The 9,867-nt window shown below is 45.2% G+C and overlaps 1 pseudogene across 1 annotated transcript; it reads left to right on the forward strand.

The window, feature by feature from the left end:
- Positions 1-3,485: 3,485 nt before the first annotated feature.
- LOC308511730 (neurofilament light polypeptide-like) lies at positions 3,486-4,698 on the forward strand (annotated as a pseudogene). The gene has a single exon. The product of its transcript is annotated as a neurofilament light polypeptide-like (transcript).
- The last annotated feature ends 5,169 nt before the right edge of the window (positions 4,699-9,867 follow it).

The raw sequence follows: 9,867 nt of genomic DNA on the forward strand, positions 1-9,867 counted from the left end.
TTGCATACCCCAAGACCTGGTCCTTTTCCTGGCTAGCATATGGGTCAATAAACCATTTCTATAAGCATAATTTCTGGCCTCATGTGTTTTTTGTTTAATATTTCCACTCTGAACTCAGTACACAGTACTTTCCATTGCTAAATCCCACCCTTTTTTCTCCCTTCTGGCCTTGGGTTCATAAAACTTCTGGAGCCTTTTTTGTTGTTGTTCAGGGCTCTCTAAAAAGTGTAATGACTCTGACCCTATATGCATGCTGATCTACCTGATCCTTGATGAGTATGCAGTTCCTTAGAGGGAAATGGAAAAGGAGCGGTCAATACTTTTTTCAGTTTAGTCTTTTGCCTATACCAGTGGTTGGCAAACTCATTAGTCAACAGAGCCAAATATCAACAGTACAACGATTGAAATTTCTTTTGAGAGCCAAATTTTTTAAACTTAAACTATATAGGTAGGTACATTGTTATTAACTTAATTAGGGTACTCCTAAGCTTGCCTTTGCTAAAAAACGTCCTCAATCTGATTGAGGTACGTTCCCTGAGGTCGACCCTTTCCAACTCTCCCATCCACACTCATCTTGTAGCCAGTCTCACTTAACTCCCATGAATCGCGCACACCTGCCTCCCCCGCTCCCATCGCCCCACTGACCAACACCCCCCACTTCTTCTAACGCCACTTCTTCAAAATAGACTTGCCCAGGCCAAAAACCGACTTCTGTGCATGGGCCACGAAGTTTCAATCACACTGTATGTGTGCGCCCACAGGTGGTATTTTGTGGAAGAGTCACACTCAAGGGGGCAAATAGCCGCATGTGGCTCGCGAGCCACGGTTTGCCGACCACTGGCCTATACCATTGAAGTAAGAAGTCAAAGACCCATTTTGGCTTGTTGTTTAATTGGCTATTCTGGATATTTGACAGCCAAGCTCTCTTTTCTGGCTCAGCTGAGCTCTTCCTGACAGTATTATTTTTTATATTTTTTCACTCTTTGAAAAAATAGTAAAATGGAAAATTTTATATATATATATATCTCCTTTTATGCATGTGTGAGGCTTTCTACGGTATATGACTAGAAATGGAAATACTTACTGGAAAGTTACATGCAATTTTAATTTCACTAGATATTTCCTAATTCATATAAAAAGGATTGTATCAATTACACTCCCATCAACAGTGAGTGAAAGTTCCTAATTCTCTATATTGTCTTTGACACTAAGTATTGTCTAACTTTTTAATATTTCTGTCAGTCTGATGAGTGTGAAATTATATATAATTTTGCATTTAATTAATTATTAATGATTTTGAGTATACATTTCTTAACTATTTTGATTTCTTCTCCTATGACTTGATTGGTTATGTGTTTGGTCAATGTTTTGTTTGAGGATATTTTTATTAACATGTTGGTGTTCTATTATATGTTTCAAATGTATTCTCCCAGAATGTGGTCCTTATTTGTTTATGTTATATTTTGCCATTTAGAATGTATCAACACTTTATGAGTTGTGCATTTGTGTTTAATTTAATCGTTTCCTACCTTGAGGTCATAAATATTTTAAAATTTTGTTTTTGATATTTAAAAAATTTTTATGGGTCACAGGTGTATTAGGCATTTGTAATCCATTACCACATAACAAATTAACAGAAATTTAGCTACTTAGAGCAGTGCACTTTTATCCTATATAATAAAGAGGTAATATGCAAATTAACACTCTTACCCTCACAAGATGGCTGCCTACAACCAGGTTGGCAGGGGGGTTAATAAGGGACTACCAAATGACTGAACAAGCAGCCTGTGTGGGGTGACCTGGCCGGCAGGAAGGTTAGTGAGGGACGACTAAATGACTGGACAGCAGGCTGCGTAGGGCTACCAGGCCAGTAGGGGGGCCATGGGAACAACCAGGCCGGCGGGGGGGGGGGGGGGCAGTTGGAGGTGACTAGGCCAGCAGGAGGGGAAGTTTGGGGCAACCAGGCTGGCAGGCAGGTGAGTGATTAGGAGCCAGTGGTCCAGGATTGTGAGAGGGATGTCTGACTGCCGGTTTAGGCCCAATCTCTGGCAATCGGACATCCCCCAAGGGGTCCTTGATTGGAGAGGGTGCAGGCTGGGCTGAGGCAACCCCCCCTCCGTGCACAAGTATATAGCATAAAATTATAGCTCTGATCATCCCTAACCACTTGCCTGCCTGCCTGATTGCCCCTAACCTCTCTGCCTGCCTGCTTGATCGCCCCTAACTGCCTCTTCCTGTCTGCCTGATTGCCCCCAGCTGCCCTCCCCTGATGGCCTGATCTCACCCCCAACTGCCCTCCCCTGCAGGCCAATTTGGTTCTGATTGGTCGGTTTCTATGCCAGTCAGTGTCAAAAGCTCTGCCTCTTAGGCAGCCATTGACTCTTCACAGTTCACCCAGATTTGGTTCTGATTGGTCAGTTTCTATGACAGTCAGCGTCTCCGGGCCTATCTGTAGGCCTGATCAGAGAGGCAGAACTGATCAGCTGCCCTCATGGAAGCCTGGAGAGAAACAGAGGTGTGGCTGCTGGCTAAGCCCGGAGAGAAAGAGAAAGGCAATGGCTGATCAATAGCTGCCACAGAGGCTGCAGATCAGACCCTGCCTCTTTCTCCCAGCCTGATCTGCAGCCCCCTCTAGAGTCAGTGCTCGGTCATGCACCTGCACCGGCTGCAATCACTGGCAACCCAGCTCTGACTGCAGAGCTGACTTCTGGTGTTCGGTCATTATAGACCAGGGGTGGGCAAACTTTTTGACTCGAGGGCCACAATGGGTTCTTAAACTGGACCGGAGGGCCGGAACAAAAGCATGGATGGAGTGTTTGTGTGAACTAATATAAATTCAAAGTGAACATCATTACATAAAAGGGTACGGTCTTTTTTTATTTTAGTTTTATTCATTTCAAACGGGCTGGATCCAGCCCACAGGCCGTAGTTTGCCCACAGCTGTTATAGACCCTGGGTTTTTATATCCTATCTAATAAAAGGGTTATATGCACTTAACCATCACTCTGCCACAAAGATGGTGGAGCCCATAGCCATAAGATGGCGGAGCCCAGTCCCCTCAGACCTGCTGGAGTCCCCAGTCCTTTTAGCCCGAACTGATTATTATGGCAACTGGACCAAGAAGATTTTCAGCAAGTGTGAGAAGCAAGTGTGAAAAGCAAGCCTTGGCAGGATCGAGGGAGACCCGGTGGGTTCAGGGCTGCTGCTGCCCAGGAAGGCCCTCGGAGTTTGGTTCTGAAACTGCAGGGACCTGCTCCACTGTGGGCTGGGGAGGAAGTGCCACTGCCTCCAGCCCTGTGCCAGGTCCCTGGTTAAGGAAGCAGGTCCAAGGTGCAGCCACAAGGCCTGGCGGGACTGTCTCACCCTGACCATCATGGCTGACATCTGGCAGGGGTGGTGAGTGCCTCCGGGATCACTGTCTGCCCCCGTGCCACCTGCAGACACTGGTGGAGCAGGTGTAGGTTGAACATTTTAATAAAAATGGGATGCCTGCACCCCACCTCACTGTGCTCTGGTCCTTGGCAAGGAGAAGGCAGCGGAATTGGGGGCTCAGCCTTGGGACCCCGTTAGGAGGCACTGGGGCTGGTAGCAACCTGCAGGCATGTTATAAGGAAGAGGTGCTGAATCACCAGGACGCTGAGGGCCAGCTGCTGCAGGCTTGCAAAGGTGCAGACGAGGCAGCTCTCACGGATGCTGAGCTCAAAGAGTGCATCCGCAGCCTGATGGATGAAATCACCTTTCTGAAGAAGGTGCACGAAGAGGAGATTGTTGAGCTGCAGGCACAGATCCAGTATTCTCAGATCTCTGTGGAGATGGACGTGTTCTCCAAGCCCAACCTCTCCACCACACTCAAGGACATTCGCACCCAGTATTAGAAGCTGGCTGCCAAGAACATGCAGAATGCTAAAGAATGGTTCAAGAGCCACTTTACCATGCTGACCGAGAGCGCTGCCAAGAACACTGAAGCAGTGTGCACTGCCAAGGATGAGGTTCTGAGAGCCGCTGCCTGCTCAAGGCCAAGACCCTGGAGATGGAAGCATGCTGGGGCATGAACAAAGTGCTGTAAAAGCAGCTGCAAGAGCTGGAAGGTAAGCAGAACACCGACATTAGTGCTATGCAGGACACAATCAACAAATTAGAAAATGAATTGAGAACTACAAAGAGTGAAATGGCATGATATTTAAAAGAATACCAGGACCTCCTCAATGTGAAGATGGCTTTGGACATTGACATTTCAGCTTATAGGAAACTCTTAGAAGGTGAGGAGACCTGGCTCAGTTTCACCAGCGTGGGAAGCATAGCCAGCGGTTACTCCCATTATTCCCAAGTCTTTGGCCAATCTGCCTACAGTGGTTTACAGACCAGCTCCTACTTGATTTCTGCTTGTTCCTTCCCTTCTTAATACACAAGCCATGTCCAGGACAAGCAGATTGAGGTGGAGGAGACCATCGAGGCTGCAAAAGCCAAGGAAGCTAAGGATGAACCCCCCTCTGAAGGAGAAGCTGAAGAGGAAGAGAAGGAGAAGGAAGAGCCTAAGGAAGAGGAAGGAGAGGAAGAGGAAGAAGGTGCCAAGGAGAATGTGAGGACACAAAGGAGGAAGAAGGAGGTGAAGGTGAAGGAGAAGATGCCCAAGAAGCTGAGGATGAGAAGAAAGATGAAGATGCTGGGGAGGAGCAAGCAACCAAGAAGAAAGATTGAGCCCCCTTTTCCTTAATTATTTCAGGAATAATCCTCCCGCAACCAGGTCAACCCCATCACCAACCAAGCAGTTGAGTTCCTGATATTATATGAATTAAGAATACAATATATGTAACATTCTGAGGTGACTCAGGTTGGACATTAAATGTTGCGCTATGAGTTTTCTCCTTATGCAGAGTATCTGTTTGCTTGCAGAGTGGCTTCCTGGCTTGCTACCAGCCTGTGCATGGTTCACACTTATGAGTTCAGGATCTATGATAATTTGAATAATTCAATCATTTACAATAAAAACACATGAATACATGAATTCACTAATGTTAATGTTAGACTTCATGGAAAAAATAGTCCTTTGAATTTTTGGTGGTTAGAAATTAAAGACCTCAAATCATGTGCAATAAACAGTAAATAAAGTTACACTGAATGACAAAAAAAAAAAAAAAAAAAAACAACAAAAAAAAACATCAAGGGCCAGGAAACGTTCAAAGAACTAGAGAACCATTCCCAAATCAGGAAGGGAAGTCACAGGGTGTATATTATTGTTATGAATAAGTATTTCCTACTAATTACAACATATACAATGTAATGTATTAGATGCCTTCCTATCGCATGAAGTATGTATTCTCATAGAGTAATACTGGTAGATATGTTATCGTTATGGCGCTATGTCATAGCCTATCTATACTAATAAAAGGGTAATATGCTAATTAGACCATGAGACTTTTCAGATGTCCTTCTGGACAAAGCCATGGTGGCAGGGCCAAGGCAGAGGCAGTTAGGGGTGATCAGGCCAGGAGGGGAGGGCATTTGGGGGTGATCAGGCTAGCAAGGGAGGGGCAGTTGCGGGTGAGTGGGCCAGCAGAGGGGACTAGTTGGGGGTGAGCAGGCCAGCAGGGGAGGCAGTTGGGGGCAAGCAGGCTGGTGGGGGGGGCACTTGGGGGTGAGCAAGCCAGCATGGGGAGCAGTTGGGGACAAGCAGGCCAGCAGAGGGGGGCAGTTGGGGGTGAGCAGGCCAGCAGTCAGAGTAGTTAGGGGTTATCAAGCAGGCAAGCAGGCCAGCGGTTAGGAGCCAGTGGTCCCAGATTGTGAGGGGGTTGTGGGATCGGGCCTAAACCAGCAGTTGGACATCCCCTGAGGGGTCCCAGATTGGAGAGGGTTCAGAACAGGCTGAGGAACACCCCCTCACCCCCATGCACTAATTTCTTGCACCGGGCCACTAGTATTAGGATACTAAGGGACAGGATTCATGAGGGCTCACACAAGATCTTTCCTCAACAAGAAAGAAAGCCAATTGTCTACAAACAATACATTCTTTCCATTATGCTACATAGTTCCTCTGATTATATTTTCCTTGGTTGGTATGATTAGTTATTAGAGCATCACCTAGAATGAAACTGACATTTAACTGTTACCAAATATGAACATTCTGTTTCAGTGGGTTTATTCCAGTTAATTGTATTGAATATATCATATTTACTCCTAACTTTAAGCTTTTGTTTCACCCCCTTAGCAGACATTTTTCTTTTTTTTTTTCTGGTAATGCAAATATTATCATTCTTTCAGAACCTCATTTTATTTTCACAGGGTTGGAAGCCCATTGTATCAAATCTACTTGCTGATGATCTGTTGTTTATCTGAATTATTATATTCACTAAAGTATATAATACTGTAGAAGTTTTCTGACATCTTGACCTTTCTTGACCTCTGCTACATCTAATGCTTGCCATGTGGATTATCAATTGGGTTTATTCAGCTAAGTTAAAAAAAAAGAAAACTTACTTTGAGAGAATGCTACTAGTATACTTCAAATGTAGATTTCATCATGTCTAATTTATAGATAAGAAAACTGATCCTGAAAGGAGTGAAATTTGTTTCCCCAGACTCACACAGCTAGTGAGTGGCTATAATGTGTTAAGTTTCCTGCCACATTGCTTTCCTGTTTAAGTCTGCCTAAGTTTGTTTGTCATGTTTATAACAAGCTGGTGGTTGTAACAGATTTCTGGATTCAAGCCCATGATTTACATTGACCACATGTCATGTGGCTTATCATCTAGTTACATTATCTTCCCAATTTCATAATTTTTAAGGAAATAACACTGAAAAAAGTTTGTTTCTATGTATATAACAGTACAATGCATGCTTTAAAAGAGATATACTTAATGAAGAAATAGTTCTAGTTATAACACAGTCTAATTTTGATTAATATATATTCCACTAGTGGCCCAGTACATGAAATTTGTGCACGGGGGAGGGGGTGTTCCTCAGCCCGGCCTGCACCCTCTCCAATCTGGGACCCCTCAAAGGATGTCCTACTGCCAGTTTACAGAGATCGGGCCTAAACTAGCAGTCAGCCATCCCTCTCGAAATCTGAGACTGCTGGCTCCTAACTGCTCCCCTGCCTGCCTGCCTGATTGCCCCTGAACACTCTGCCTGCCAGCCTTCTAGTCCCCAACTGCCCCCTGCCACTGGCCTGCTTGCCCCCAAGTGCCCCCCACCAGCCTGATTACCCCCAACTGCCCCCCTGCTGGCCTGCTCACTCTAAACTGCCCCCTCTTGCTGTCCTGATCACCTCTAACTGACCCCCCCCCACTGATGGCCTGCTTGCCCCCAACTGGCCCCCCTGCTGGTCTGATTACCCCCAATGGCCCCACCCCCCCATCAGCCTGATCACCCACAACTGTCCTCCTCTCTTGGCCTCTAACCACCTCTACCTCAACCCCGCCACCATGGCTTTGTCCAGAAGAATGTCCAGAAGGTCTCCAGGAGAATCTCCCAGTCTAATTAGCATATTACTTTTTTATTAGTATAGATAGAGGCCTGGTGCACAGGTGGGGGCCAGCTGGTTTGCCCTGAAGGGTGTCTCAGATCAAGGTTGGGGTTCCCTTGGGGAGTGGGGAGGCCAGGGCGAGGGGCTTGTGGTGGTTTGCTGGCTGGCCATGCCCCCATGGGGTGAGGGTCCCCACTGGGGGGGCGTGGCCAGCCTAGGTGAGGGGCTGAGGGCTGTTTTCAAGCTGGCTACACCCGCTTCAGGGTGGGGGTCACTGCTGGGGTGCCTGGCCAGCCTTGGTGAGGGACTGAGGACAGTTTTCAGGCTGGCCACACCCCCTTCAGGGTGGAGGTCCCTGCTGGGGTGCCTGGCCAGCCTGTGTGAGGAGCTGATGGCTGTTTTCAGACTGGCCAAGCCCCCCAGCGGGGACCCTCAGCCTATGAGGGTGTGGCCAGCCTGGGAGAGGGGCTGATTTCTGTTTGCCAGCTGGTCACACCCCCTTGAGGTTGGGTGTCCTCACTGGTGTGCCTGGACAGCCTGGGTGAGGGTTTGATGGCTGTTTGCAGGCTGGCCATGGCCCTGGGCAACTCAGGCTCCTAGACCATCCTTGAGTGGAGGCCATGGCGGCTGGAAGCAGGTATCTGGGATTCATTTATCTTCTATAATTGAAACTTTGTAGCCTTGAGCGGAGCTCAGGGCTGGCAGGGCAGGTGGGAAGCTTGGCTTCCTCCATTGCCGGGGGCAACCCAAGCCTCCTGTTCACTCCAGCTCCATGGCTGCCGCCATCTTGGTTGGGTTTATTTGCATACTTTCTCCTGATTGGCTGGTGGGCATGGCTTGTGTGTGTAGTGGAGGTACAGTCAAGTTGCACGTTTCTCTTTTATTAGATAGGATGATTTACAATGAATTAAGTTATATCCTCTCTGTTCACAATATATTTTTAAGACTATCATTCAATCTAGCTTGATGCTGCATTATTTAAAAGGTGAACGTACAAGATTTAAAATGGGCCAGATATCCCCATGGGGGCATGTTGCATCTTGGGAAAGAGTTTGTATTTCTTATTATTTAGCATCTCTTCCTAATTTACTAATAACAATGCATTTAGGCAGCTACAAGTTGTGGATAAAAAGGGGCCACATTCTAACCTGACTAACTCAGGAAAGGCCTGTTAATTAAATAACTACAAAGGATGGTCTGAAGTTAAAACCTCAAACTAAAAAGCAGTTTAGAGTGGGTAGTAATGTCCTAGGCCAGTATCTTTCCTGACAAAGATCAACTTCAATCTTTACTGAGCCTATTGTGTTTTTGCATCTAAGATAACTTACCTGCAGAATGTCAGGGTAACTTGTAACTTCCCTTTTTCTGGACCCCTCAGGGCACAACCAATGCTTCAGAGCACCAGGACAGAGACCACAAATTCCCTCATTGTTATTGTTAACATGTTAATTGTGGACTGTTAACTATCCTGTACCCACCTATGTAAAAGAAGTATGCGTCTATCATTTTACTTCTTTTCATCCAATTCCCCTCTCCCTCACCCTTCTTTGTTTTCTCCCATCTCCCTAACCTATCACCAATGGATTTCATGTAACCCCCTTAAGTCTTCTTCTTTGATTGTAATATAGAAAAGAATGTGAAAAACTGCCATTCTCTGCAGCAGTATCCCAATACGTTGAGATTCTGCTTCCTGGTCATTGTTGACAGTTTGGCTTAAATAAACTAAAAAATTATTTACAGGTTTGAATGTTTTCTTAGGATAACAAAGGTCAAGGCAAGGCATTTATTTGGGTAGAAATATATTAAGTAATTTTTCAAGATTTATAGAAATGATCCCTGAAAGTATAGTCTTTTTTTTCAAGATTTATAAATTAATGAACTTTGTTTTGTTGTTTGCTCCTTAATCTTGAGAGTAGCTCTATTAAAGTTGTTATAATAAACTCATAATTTACATTTTTGTCCTAATCCATACAAACTATTCCTTATGTAATAGGGCTACTAATTTGGTTAAAACTTAGATTTTCTAGTAAATGTTCACAAGCTGGAAGAGAAAGACACAAGTTCTGAGTTAATAGGTATAGTAAAATAGACCAAAACACTACAAAGGGATACCCACCTCCCTTTCAGGTGCCATTTCACAACATTACTGCATAATTAAGTGAGTCATGGAGGTTTAACAATACATTTAATTTTAATTATTTTTGGGAAGGTCTGTCCAGATGATCATTGCCAACACAGGGACTGTAGAGCCTGTGGACAGTGCCTGTTGTAAATTGTGAGTTGCAGTAATACTTTAGTTAACTCATCTAACATTCTTATTATATGTTAAATAATTAAGGAGAAAATAGAAAAGGATGTTAAGCATAGCCAAATAATATTTCAGTGTATAACCCTGAAGCACCTTT

The sequence above is a fragment of the Myotis nattereri genome, assembly GCF_964212035.1.
Source record: "Myotis nattereri genome assembly, chromosome: X".
NCBI classification, from domain to species: domain Eukaryota; kingdom Metazoa; phylum Chordata; class Mammalia; order Chiroptera; family Vespertilionidae; genus Myotis; species Myotis nattereri.